We start from the raw sequence: 14,258 nt of genomic DNA, 5'->3' as shown, positions 1-14,258 counted from the left end.
CTTGTCCCGGTTCGCGGAAGCGGTTCACCTTTGCCAAAACGGGAAAGTGGAGGGATCTCTTACTGCAAGGCCAAAGCTTTGACCGGAGCCTGCCAATCGGAATGCTATGCGTGCATCGTTCAATTGTTTCTCTCATGCTCTTTTGAAAAGGCACTATCGTCTCGTCTTTCAACCCGGTCACATCAGATCAGATATATTCAGACTCATGTCTTGGGTATTTCATATGTGCGCATTCGACGAGCAACCTTCTGCATAACGGTGAGACAGCAGCAAGCAGAATGCATACCACTTACATTCACGTGATTGAGGACAATGATAACACTGAAGCTATATTTTTCATGTCGGCTTACCGTGAATAATGCCCATCTCGTTTGCTTCAAAACACGTGGTCATTGATATTCGTCTCAGAGTTAATTTTCAGTAAATTCCACAGGCTCACAAACAGCTTCTCACACTCGCAAGCTTGTCTTGCTTGATGTTTATCCGTAAGCGCAACATCTAATTTGCATATCGCGTCTGTATATGGATTACTGACTTTTTCATACAGCTGAGCTTCGCGGATGTATTATCTGACACACTTCCTTCGTTCACAAGTTATACGTCGAGTATCTTGCCTCTGTTTGAGTATTTGAGCTTGTTTTCTTACGAAACTTGCTCCAGTCACTTAAATTACATTACACACGCATGCTCGCACTGCCAACATTTATTTTCCTAAGAAAATTCAACAAACCAGGTAAGGCGATGCTGAAGCAACGCTTAAAGCTGTACCCCTGTGGAGAAGGCGTCGTATCACCACACAAACTCTATATTTTCAGGATATTAGGTAGAATAGGCACAGACGACAAAAACATTTGTTCGTACAAAAATTGGCTTATAAGGCACGATTTCTTGGATGCAGAGGCTGTGTGGTATGAAGTTTGCAGTTAATGTTCAAGTTCGTTATTCAGTTATGTTACTTCCGAGTAATTTCTACCCCTTTCGTTGCGCTTTGCGTAGGCTTCGCCACATTTTATTTCTAATTCAAAATCAGATCGTGTTTTCAATGGTTCACATTCAGTGTCTGGGGGTACATTTCAGAGCATACTCCGGATTATTATTTTGTATGATTACTCGGGTACAGTTTTTAACGGAGTGGCGAGTTACAACCTCATGTCCATAGTTTCAAAATACCCTGATGCGCAAAGCTTAAAGATAAATGTAACTATCGCATGATTTGTTACTGCCAAGTAACATATGTCGATGAAATCTGGACCATACATAGAAAAAACTGCTACAGTGTGATACACAAGGTAACTGAAAGAAATACGCAATGAAACGAACAGATATGACACTTTAAATAACACAATAACTACACTGTCACCGTAATTCGTGATGGTGTCCTGGACCTTACAAAAGGCTGAACATGATCCTTCATAGGTTGTTTCTACATCTACATGGATACTCTGTAAATCACATTTAAGTCCCTGGCAGACGGTTCATCGAACTGCCTTCAAAATTCTCAGTTATTCCGATCTCGTGTAGCGCGGGGAAAGAACGAACTCCTACACCTTCACGTACGAGCTCTGACTTCCCTTATTTTATCATGGTGATCGTTACTCCCTATGTAGGTCGGCGACAGCAAAATATTTTCGCATTTAGAGGGGAAAACTGGTGATTGGAATTCCGTGAGAAGATTCCTCCGCAACGAAAAAGCCTTCGTTTTAATGATGTCCATCCCAAATCCTGTATCATTTCAGTGACACTCTGTCCCCTTTTTCGCGATAATACAAAACGTGCTGCCTTTCTTTGAACTTTTTCGATGTATTCCGTCAGTACTGTCTGGTAAGGATTCCACACCGCGCGGCAGTATTCTAAAAGCGGACGGACAAGCATAGGCAGTCTGCTTAGTAGATCTGTTACACTTTCTGATTGTCCTGTCAATAAAACGAAGTCTTTGGTTAGCTTTCCCCTTTACATTCTCTGTTTTCCTTGCAATTTAAGTTGTTTGTAATTGTAATTCCTGGCCGGCCGTTGTGGCCGTGCGGTTCTAGGCGCTTCAGTCTGGAACCGCGTGACCGCTACTGTCGCAGGTTCGAATCCTGCCTCGGGCATGGACGTGTGTGATGTCCTTAGGTTAGTTAGGTTTAAGTAGTTCTAAGTTCTAGGGGACTGATGACCACAGATGTTAAGTCCCATAGTGCTCAGAGCCATTTTGGTAATTTCTAGGTATTCAGGTGAATGTACGGCCTTTAGATTTGACTGATTTATCGTGTAACCGATTCCTTTTAGCACTCACGTTGATGACCTCACACTTTTCTTTATTTAGGGTCAATTGCCAATTTTCGCACCATACAAATATCTTTTCTAAATCGTTTTGCAATTTGTTTTGATCTTCTGATAGTTTTACTACTCGATAAACGACAGCGTCATCTTCAAACAACCTAAGACGGCTGCTGAAATTGTCGCCCAAATCGTTTATATAGATAAGGAACAGTAAAGGGCCTATAACACTACCTTGAGGAACGCCAAAAATCGCTTCTGTTTTAATCGATGACTTTCAGTCAGTTAATACGAACTGTGACCTCTCTGAGAGGAAATCGCGAACCCAGTCACCTAACTGAGACGATATTCCATAAGCACGCAATTTCACTGCAAGTCGCTTGTGTGGTACAGTGTCAAAAGCCTTTCGGAAATCCAGAATCGATTTGAAATCCCTTGTCAGTAGCACCCGACACTTCATGAGAATAAAGAGCTAGTTGTTATTTCACAAGAACGATGTTTTCTAACCCCTTGTTAACTGTGTGTCAATAGACCATTTTCTTGAAGATAATTCATAATGTTCGAACACAATATATGTTCCAAAATTCTGCTGCATATCGACGTTAATGATATGGGCCTGTAATTCAATGGATTACTCCTACTGCGTTTCTTGGATATTGGTGTGACCTGTGCGACTTTCCAGACTTTGGGTACCGATCTTTCGTCGAGCGAACGGTTGTATGTTATTGTTAAGTATGGAGCTATTGCATCAGCATACTCTGAAAGGGACCTAGTTGGAATACAGTCTGCACCAGAAGACTTGCTTTTATTAAATCATTTGAGCTGCTTCACTACTCCGAGGATATCTACTGAAACGTTACTGATGTTGGCAGCTGTTCGTGATTCTAATTCTGGAATATTTACTTCGTCTTCTTTTGTGAAGGCATTTCGGAAGGCTGTGTTTACTAAGTCTGCTTTGGCAGCACTGTCTTCGATAGTATCTCCATCGCTATCACGCAGAGAAGGCATTGACTGTCTCTTGCCGTCAGCATACTTCACATACGACCAGAATCGCTTTGGATTTTCTGCCGGGTTTCGAAACAGTCGTTGTGGAAACTATTAGAAGGACCTCGCACTGAAGTCCATGCTAAATTTCGAGCGTCTGTAAAAGATCGTCAATCTTGGAAATACTGCGTCTGTTTAAATTTGGCAAGTTTTTATGGTTGTTCCTGCAACAGTGTTCTGACCCGCTTTGTTTACGAAAGATGATCGGCTCCGTCGTTTGTTAATTTATTTGGTATAAACCTGTCAATTGCTGCCAATATTATTTCTTTGAATTCAAGCCGAATCTCGTGTGATCACCATGGACGGCAAAACATGCTCTGCAACGTGCTCCCATGCTGACCACAGGGTTGGTAAAGGGTTCTTATGACATGGAGTCCAATTCCTCCACAAACACATATGACAACAGCTGGATGGGTCGGTGGTGCATGTGGACGTTCTGCAGTACGTCTCTCCAAGGCATCCCATACGTGCTCCAGGGGGTTTAAGCGCGGTGGCGGACAGGCCAGTCCGTTCGGCGATTATTCTCTCGTTGCCAGAGCACCTCCACCTGTGCTGTTCGATGTGGTCGCGTATTGTCGTCATGGAAAAATAATTTCAGGGCCGAATGCAGCCCTGAAGAGACGCACGTGGGGAAGTGCAGTGTCACAGTAACGTTGACGGTGAGTTACCGTGTTCAACGATTTGCGATGGTACCAGAAGCGTAGGGAGTGGATCAACGAGAAGTGGGATCATGTTCTCTTCTCGGATGAGAACAAATTCTGTCTTTTTTTCCTTATTTAAATTTCCGCTATTTGAATGTAAAATGTTCACTTATTTTAACAATCATGGAAATAAGTAATAATTAATTGAAACCCTCGGCTGCCGACAGGTGTTGCTGATATACCTCGATGGGGACAGCTGAAAATGTGTGCCCCGACCGGGACTCGAACCCGGGATCTCTTACGAGAATCGTCACCTTAGTTGGCGCGAGTAATGAGTGGATGGGCAAATATCTATAAGGAACATTGCGTAGGTAGATTGTGGACAGTTGGGAATATGGGTCTCACGGGAAGCATCCAAGGGGTAAGTCCCTGCTGTCGCGCTATTCATCTGTGTCCTCGGTGGCTCAGATGGACTGACGGCACGGTAACTCAGCGTGTTCGGTCAGAGGGTTAGCTGTCCTCTGTAATAAAAAACAGAGTTAATCGATCAACAACGAACTTAAATGGATGTCTTACGACGTCCGCCCCGAGCAGATGCAACGAACAAAAGCGAACAAAATGAAATTAAAAAAAAAAAGATGGATAGAGGGTCTGCCATGTCAGCAGGAGATCCCAGGTTCGAGTCCTGGTCGGGGCACACATTTTCAGCTGTCCCCATCGAGGTATATCAACAACACCATTCGGTAGCTGAGGGTTTCAATTCATTATCATTTATTCTAGGGAAGCTGCACGGTCAACAAAGTTACCTGTTCTTTCGAGAACAGTTACCATCTTCATATATAATAATGTAAATTTGGTGGAAATTTGTGGTAAGCTTCTATGGGACCAAACTGCTGAAATCATCGGGCATGGATGTGTGTAATGTCCTTAGGTTAGTTAGGTTTAATTAGTTCTAAGTTCTAGGCGACTGATGACCTCGAAGTCAAGTCGCATAGTGCTCAAAGCCATTTGAACCATTTGATAACCGCGCAGTGCAGCACCCCACAAACCAAACATCATCATCAAGGCCAAACAATGCCGAGAGAAAGCTGCAGGCTAAAGAACTGGATAATGCAAAGAAAAAAAGTCAGCTCCGCTATGTTACTTAAGTTGTCTAAGAATGGATGCAACATCTTTTTCGGAGCTGGTGAACATCATCACGCCATTCTTAAATAAAAAGAATACAGTTATGAGAGGGCCTGTAAGCTGTGAAGAGAGGCTGTTAGCTATCTTGGTGTCTATCCTCTGGCAGCAGTTAAAGATGACCTCAAATTCAGTGCTGTTATGTTCCCACAATTAGTATCTAAAATGAGCCCTGAAAGCAGCAAAGTGGTTAATTGATCGTAAATCCATCACAAAAATATGGAGTAAGGAACAGAGGCCGGTCGAACTGTTGTAGAAATACATACACTGACGAAAAAAAATCGCAACACCAAGAAGAGGCTGTGTAACAGAAACGAAAGTTTGCTAGCTGTGTTTCTATTCAACATTCGTGCAAGTCGCATAAGAGTGGCGTTAATAGCGCCACTATGAGGATGCAAATCAGTTTTGCTACAAATACTCGCTGTAATTGTAGTTGAGCGTTAGTTACCTTTGGTACTGGACGAGGTGAGTTGATGTTAGGCAAGAATGCTTTTAAGGCGACAAAGACGCCATTATCAACGCCTCACTGAGGTTGAATGAGGTCGTACAATAGGGCTACGAGAAGCTGGATGTTGCTTCTGTGATAATGCATAAAAACTTGGCAGGGATGCAGCCACTGCTCATGGCTGCAGGCAGCGATGATCAAGAGAATGTACGGCCGCTAGAAGACCGATCTCTGGACGGCCAAGTGGCACTACCGAGAGGAAAGACCATCATTTTCGGTGTATGGCTCTGGCGCACCTGCAGCAGTAACGTGATCAGCAGTTGACACCACGGTAACACGACGAGCTGTCAGAAACTGGTTACTTCAAGAGCATCTCCGAGCCCGGTGTCCTGTAGCATACATTCCACTGATCCCAAACTACCACTATTTGCGACTTCAGTTGTGTCAGGCGAGAGCTCATTGTAGAATACGGTGCACGTGTGTTCTGTTTTATCATGACAGCTGATTCAGCCTCGGTGCTAGTGACGGCGGTGTGTTGGTTAGAATGAGGGCAGTTGAGGACCTGCACTCCACCTGTCTGTGTGCTGGACACACTGGACTTATACCTGGAGTGACGAGGGGCGCTTGAAAAGTCCGTGCAAAAATAAAAACCTTTTTTATTTTTCGGCATAGTCCCCTTCTAGATTTATACACTTCGTCCAACGCTGTTCTAATTTGTTTATCCCTTCCGAATGATAGAAACTGTCCAAGTCTGCAAAATAGCTATTAGTTGCTGCAATAATCTCTTTCTTTGAATAAAACCCTTGTCCTGCCAACCATTTCTTCAAATCGGGAAACAAATAGTAGTCTGAGGGAGCCAAGTCTGGAGAATAGGGGGGGATGGGAAACGAGTTGGAATCCTATTTCCATTAATTTTGCGACCACGACTGCTGAGGTGTGTGCTGGTGCATTATCGTGATGGAAAAGGACTTTTTTGCTATCCAATCGCTGGCGTTTTTCTTGCAGCTCGGTTTTCAAACGGTCCAATAACGATGAATAATATGCACCTGTAATAGTTTTACCCTTTTCCAGATAGTCGATGAGGATTATCTCTTGCGAATCCCAAAATACTGTTACCACAACCTTTTCGGCCGAAGGACTGGTCTTCGCCTTTTTTGGTGCAGATTCTCCCTTGGTAACCTATTGTTTAGTTTGTTGTTTGGTCTCAGGATTATAGTAACGTATCCGTGTTTCATCCACAGTGACGAAACGACGGTTAAAGTCCTGTAGATTCTTCCTGAACAGCTGGAAACCATCCTTGCAACACTTCACACGATTCCGTGTTTGGTCAAGCGTGAGCAATCGCGGAACCCAACTTGCGGATAGCTTTCTCATGTCCAAATGTTTATGCTAAATATTATGTACCCATTCATTCGAGATGTCCACAGCACTAGCAATCTCACGCAACTTTTCTGTCATCCATCACTATATCATGGATTTTATCAATGATTTCTGGAGCCATATCCACCTGGCGTCCAGAACGTTCAGCATCACTTGTGCCCATATGGCCACTCCGAAGATTTTGAAACCACTTATAAACTGTTCTAGTCGAAGGTGCAGAGTCACCGTAATGTTTATCAAGCTTCTCTTTAGTCTCCTGAGGCGTTTTGCCTTTCATAAAGTAATGTTATTCACCACACGAAATTCTTCTTCGCCCATTTTTTGACAATCACTCGACTTCCTTGATTCACACGAATGCCAAACACAAAGAAATAGACCAATATGGCTGAAACTTGGTGTGCGTTCCTTCCAAAGATGCTACTAACTCAAGATGACCTCGATACGCGCCGGTGGTGCCATCTCTCTGACTTTGCACAGACTTTTCAAACGACCCTCGTATAGCCTGGGGTGCGATTTCGTATGGAAGCAGGAGCACTCAAGCGGCTATCCCACTCACCGTGATTACAAAATTATACGACAATGTTGTGATTCGATCTGTTGTGGTGCCATTCATAAACAGCATTGAAGCAGGTGTTTTCCCATATGATAACGCTCGCCCAGATGCTCTACAGAGTGTCGACGTATTGATGGCCCCGCCTGCTCGATCACTAGATGTGTCTCCAATCTATCACATCATAATCGGACAACTCCAGCGTTACCTACAAATTGCATTTACCATCCTGTACTGACCTACCAAGTGCAACTGGCATGGAACTCCATCCGACAAACTGACACCCGGCATCTATACAACCTAATGCATGCACGTTTGCGTTCCTGCATTCAGTATTCTGGAAGTTACAATGGTCATTAATGGACCAGCGTCTCATGTTTGCAACGTCTTATCTCGGGCTTACATATCTTGCCAATGTTAAACATTTAAATGTGTTACCCAGATAATTGTATTTCGGAAAATTTCCTTACTCTGTATTAATTATTTTTTCTTGTTGCGATTTTTTCCGTCAGTGTAGTATCAGCCGTTATTATGGAAAGCTTTATTTAGGCTACTAGATTCAACGCCTCAGTAGCGCGCAATATTCCAGTCGCATGTGTGCGTAATACAGAAATCCCTGTAGTAACTGGATTCCTTAAAAGTCTTTCGAAAAATATGTGCTCTCCGCACATGTAACACATGCTACTGTCGCATGTGAGGAGAGGACACACTGTTTGAAAGACTTCTACGGAAACTAGATACCACAGAGGTTTCTGTATTACGCACACATATGACTGGAATACTCAGGACGTTCGCTGTATTGCGGCTTGAAGAAGACGCTACTAAGACGATAAAAAATAAAATTTTCAAAAAAAAAAAAAAAAAAAAGAGATGAATGATGGTATATATTGCTACAACACATTGCTTTATAGTTGGCTGAATAAATACACCAATATAAAGAGTAATAAATAAAGCAATTTATTTATGCACACACATAAAAAAAGTTTTGCATCACCCCAGTTCTCAAAGCTCCTGAAGATAGACGTTGACTGTAGATATTGTATCACAGACACAGTCCCTTTGACTGTTCAGAGATGTCACTAAAACCTCCCAAAGATATAAACAACCATGCATGAGCAGCACCTATTAGACGGAGGGGGTCCACCGGGGAGGAGGTACGCAGCTCGTGTTGTCTGTAGTTCAGCCATTCCCAGACGGTCAATACCGCGGTTCGATAGTGTCCCCACTGTTACTTCGTGCCAGGAGGGGCTCTCAACAAGGGAAGTGTCCAGGCGTCTTGGAGTGAGCCAAAGTGACATTGTTCGGACATGGAGGAGATACGGGGAGTCAGGAACTGTCGATGACATGCCTCGATCAGGCCGCCCAAGGGCTACTACTGCAGTAGACGACCGCTACCTATGGATTATGGCTCGGAGGAACTCTGACAGCAATGCCACCATGTTGAATAGTGCTTTTCGTGCAGCCACAGGGCGTCGTGTTACGACTCAAACTGTGCGAAATAGGCTGCATGATGCGCAACTTCACTCCCGACGTCCATGGCGAGGTCCATCTTTGCAACTACGACACTATGCAGGGCAGTACAGACGGGCCCAAAAACATGCCGAATGGACCGCTCAGGATTGGCATCACGTTCTCTTCACCGATGAGAGTCGCATATGCCCTCAACCAGGCAATAGTCGGAGACGTGTTTGGAGGCAACGCGATCCGGCTGAACGCCTTAGACACACTGTCCAGCGAGTGCAGCAAGGTTAACGTTCCCTGCTGTTTTGGGGTGGCATTATGTGGGGCCGACGTACGCCGCTGGTGGTCATGGAAAGCGCCGTAACAGCTGTACGTTACTTGAATGCCATCCTCCGACAGATAGTGCAACCGTATCAACAGGATATTGGCAAGGCATTCGCCGTCATAGAGGACAATTCGCGCCCCCGTCGTGCACATCAGGTGGATTACTTCCTTCAGGATAACGACATCGATCGACTAGAGTGGTCAGCATGTTCTCCAGACATGAACCCCATCGAACATGCCTGGGATAGATTGAACTTATGGACACTATGCCACGACGAATACAGGCAAGCATCAATGCAAGAGGACGTGCTACTGGGTATTAGAGGTACCGGCGTGTACAGCAGTCTGGACCACCACATCTGAAGGTCTCGCTTTATGGTGGTACAACATGCTGTGTGTGGTTTTTATGAGCAATAAAAAGGGCGAAAATGATGTTTATTTTGATCTCTATTCCAGTTTTCTGTACAGGTTTCGGAACTCTCGGAACGGGGGTATTGCAAAACTTTTATGATGTGTGTATGTAGCATAAAAGATGTCCTCGTAAGTTTAAGAAACTCTTTTCGAACTAATAGAAGACCGAATACAAATGGTGGAGGCGCACATCATACAATAAATACAACAAAAGATACATCTGAAAAGAAGTTTTTAGCAGCTGTTAGAAATGTAAAAAAAAGATAATAAATCCCACACTTTGGTCTTCACAGCAGAAGGCTTGTATATAGGCAGCGCTATTTGAAACTTATAACAATGAAACAAGTACATTTTATGGATAAATGTCTACTGACTGTCTGTGTTTCTGTTTTTAAGTTGGGCATCTGATACGTATCGGAAAATCGACTCAAGTTGCAAACCAGATGTCTCACGTTTGATAGAATCCTTAATAGAGATTTTCACAGAGAAAATGCCAAGTTGGGTGCTAACTAGAGGTACTGGAGGTATTTACCAATTGTTGCCAAAAATATTTATTACCTTGTGTATACCTTAACAGTATCTGTATTATATTTCGATTTAAATAAAACGCTTCTAAAAGTATTCATATACATCGTTCAAAGCGTCCCAATACACTGTTTATATTGTGGATGACACCTGTCATCCGCAGGAGTAACCATGTCAGGTATTATCGCGCGAGAAACGGAGGGTTAAGGAGAGTAGAAGGAGTATAAAAGTACTCTGCCAGATACTTAAGCTGGAAAGCGAACGCGAAACTTCTCGCGCGGTCTGCGAGGGCTAAAGGTGTTACAGGTTAAGCTAAATGTGAGAGACGGGACTGATGACCTCGCCGTTCAGTCCCATAACCCCGTTAATCACTCAAAGGTAAGAGAAAACTTCTTGTCGTTAAAAATTTCCTAACAGTCGTATTGACTTCTCTTGTGAATCATTTTCATCATACTCTTCACAAATAATCACACACAATATACAAGAATCTCCTCCTATAGTGAAACATGTGACTTTGACTTCTGTATTAGCTTAGCAGACACAGATTTTAGAGTTCAGAAATGGAGATTAACTGACATACAACATCTCAAAACATTTCATCCATCTAATACGATACTTTTCTTTTTTTCTTTAACAATGTATGATAATAAAATAATGCGACGCAGATGATCCAGCGGTGTATTTTCGTGTGGGGTGGCTGTCGGCGGGTAGGACATCCCGCGTCGGTGGTAATCAGACCTGCAAAAAGGGAATATACGACGCTGGTCTCCTCTGCTCTCGCTCAGGTACATGTACCAGTCAAAAGAAACACAATTACGTAGTTTCATTTACTACTTTGACTGAAATACAAGGACTGTTCCATAAAGAATAATTTGTACGGTCATAATTTATCGCTCTAGAATTTAACCTTATGATACTCGTTAGCATAAAATGTAACGAACGCGCCGTACTAGCTTTACTGTTGGCACTCTCCGCTCCCGCCTTTGAGAGGTGGGTAAGCTGAGACATATTCAGTACCGCCGACAACCGAGGTGGCTGCATGAACAATATGTAGCTTTGAAAGTGTGCTCTTTCGTCTCAAGAAATCTTCAGGTGAGGCCTAAGCAATAGCAATGTTACAGAAGAATAGAGCAGAGCCTGTCCTTCCGTGAGGGAACACAGTTAATTTCAAAGCAAGGTGGATCTGGCCCTCCAGTTACTGCTCTTAGGGAAGAAAACATCAACACAGCAGCAGTTGTTACGAGAGAGAGTCCACAAATTACCTAGCGAACAGTTCATGAAATGTTGACATTTCGTTGAGTACCACTCACAAGTTGGTGAAAATTTACACATGAGACGTGTTTGTGCGCGGTGGGTTCCAAACCGGCTGATCCCAGATCAACAGGACATTCGCGTGTGTGTCTGCTTGCAGTTGAAGCCGATGTCGGTGGAAGATCCGGCTTTTCTTTCTAAGTTAATCACTGCTGATGAAACTACAACAAAGCTCAGTGTGAAAATATCATTCAACACCTACCCCTGACGAAGAAAAAGTCGTTGCTTCTGCTGGGAAAGTTAAGACTTTTTCGTTTTTTGGAATTCATGGAATGGTTTATCCACATGTACTACCTGCACATACATCAACTGGACAATACTGTAGGAATGTCCTGAATATTTTGCGAGTTCATATCAGGCGTAAGATACCACATATCCACGAAACAGAGTGCTGCACCACAGTATAGTACAGATGCTTACTCTAATCAACAATGAAAAATTTTCAAGAATGGAAATGGGTGTTTTTTATGTATTTTCACCCGCCCCCCCTTCCCCCAGCACGAATATGTTTTTTTTTGTAGCACCCTCAGTTTTAAAAATAATTTATTACATAAAAATGGTTATAAAAGCAAATGTGTAGGTTTCTTAAGAAATATAACCCATTAAGGCCGCCCCCGTGAGACGACTGCCGGAAAGATTTTTCATAATAAATCTTTTACAGCATGGCAACAGTGCGTGTGACTCATTGTCTGTTGCTCCTGAGCACCATCTTCGTATCAGTCGCGAGGAAACGTTTCCTTTGTTTGGCTGTGCATTCACGATCGAAATATACCTTTGCGGAGTCTTTCGTTTCGTTTTAGTGGCGCATTTGTGTTTTATAATGTCGGGAGTAAGTATAAATCACTCAAATAACTTTTGCTACACCTGGGGAGTACACTGTTAAGTCATGCTGACGACATGTAACATTTGTAGTGAAGAAATTGTATGAGCCTTATTTTGGGTGCACTTTAGGTGATCAGGACCGAAATTGGGCTCCACAAATTTTCTGTGTGAACTGTTGGTCACATCGTAATGGCAGGGTGAAGAAAATGGTAAAGTTGCAATGCCTTTTGTTATTCCGATGATGTGGAGGGAACCGACCAATCACATAGGTGATTGCTATTTCTGCTTGGTTAAAATACCAGGGATGAAGGTCTTGGACAGAAAGACGATCAGGTCAGCTATTCGATCGTTGGAAGTTGAAATCGAAGTCTAATCTAATGCAGACACGGAGAAAGCAAGCTCTGATTTCAATTACAACAGATGATGCCACATCTCTCGACACAAAATAGTTTGTATGGCCTTGTTAGGGACCTGAATCTTTCTAAGGCACAAGCAGAACTTTTGGGTTCACGTATGAAACAATGGAATTCCCTAGACAAAGATTCTATGGTTTGTTTCTTCCTACATCGTCAGACTACCTTCGCATCAATTTTGGGCTGGAAGACTCACTCTGTTACTGCAGTGACGTGAATGGTCTGTTTAATGCTAAGGGAATGAAATACCAGTAGAATGGCGACTATTAGTTGACGGCTCCAAAACAAGTCACAAAGCGGTATTTCTTCACAATAGCAATGTGTATCCTCCAGTTCCCGAAGCTTATGCAACTGTCTTGAAGGAAACGTACAGCAGTATGGACCTTTGTTGAATAAAATTATATATAACAGCCACAAGAGGCAAATCTGTGTTGACTTCCGAGTAATTGGGATACTTACAGGATTACAATCTGGGTATACAAAGCATTGCTGTTTCCTTTGCTAATGGGATAGTCGTGACGGGAAGAGTCATCACGACAGACGGATTTGGCCTACCTGTGCACAAATGGAACTTCAAAATGGTTCAAATGACTCTGAGCACTATGCGACTTAATGTCTGAGGTCATCAGTCGCCTAGAACTTAGAACTAATTAAACCTAACTAACCTAAGGACATCAGACACATTCATGCCCGAGGCAGGATTCGAACCTGCGACCGTAGCGGTCGCTCGGTTCCAGACCGTAGCGCCTAGAACCGCACGGCCACTACGGCCGGCGAATGGAACTTGGTTGGGAGAGCGTTGCAAACGTTCCTTTGGTGAATTTTAAAACGCTTTGTTACCACCACTTCACATAACACTCGGACTTATGAAGTCGTTCGTTCTTGAGATGGACAAAAGTGGATCTGGTTTTATGTACTTACGCCAGAAATTCCCTGCGTTGAGTGAAGCCAAAGAGAAAGCAGCTGTGCGTGTTGGCCCTCTGATTAGACAGCTTATTCACGATCCTGATTTTGTCACAGCTATGAGCCCTCTTGAACTAGACTGCCGAAATTCTTCCAAAAAACAGTGTTCTGATTTCTTGGGAAAAGAGAGCAGACAATAGAGATGTCAGTCAATGAACTACTACAGTCATTACCGTAATCTCCGTTGTAACATGTCGTTAAAAATGCACGTTCTTCACTGACACTTGGATTCTTTGCCTGCTGGTGCTCCTGTACAAGTCTCCGATGAACATAGGGAAAGTGTTCATCAAATCATAACTACAGTGGAGAACACTATCACAGACAATATGCCGCAAATATGATGGCTTACTACTGTTAGACACTACTGCAGAATAGTAGTGCCACACATAAGATGCGCATCAAACGTCCAAAAATAATTTAGTTATCTATAAAAACGTATTTCATTAGCATTTCATGCTTTGTGTTCATAAATTAGCATTTACAGACGAAATCATATTGTTTAAGCAACACAAAGACCAGTTACAATT

The sequence above is a fragment of the Schistocerca americana genome, chromosome 1 (genome assembly GCF_021461395.2).
Source record: "Schistocerca americana isolate TAMUIC-IGC-003095 chromosome 1, iqSchAmer2.1, whole genome shotgun sequence".
Lineage (NCBI taxonomy): Eukaryota > Metazoa > Arthropoda > Insecta > Orthoptera > Acrididae > Schistocerca > Schistocerca americana.
Note: the sequence above shows the minus strand (reverse complement) of the source record.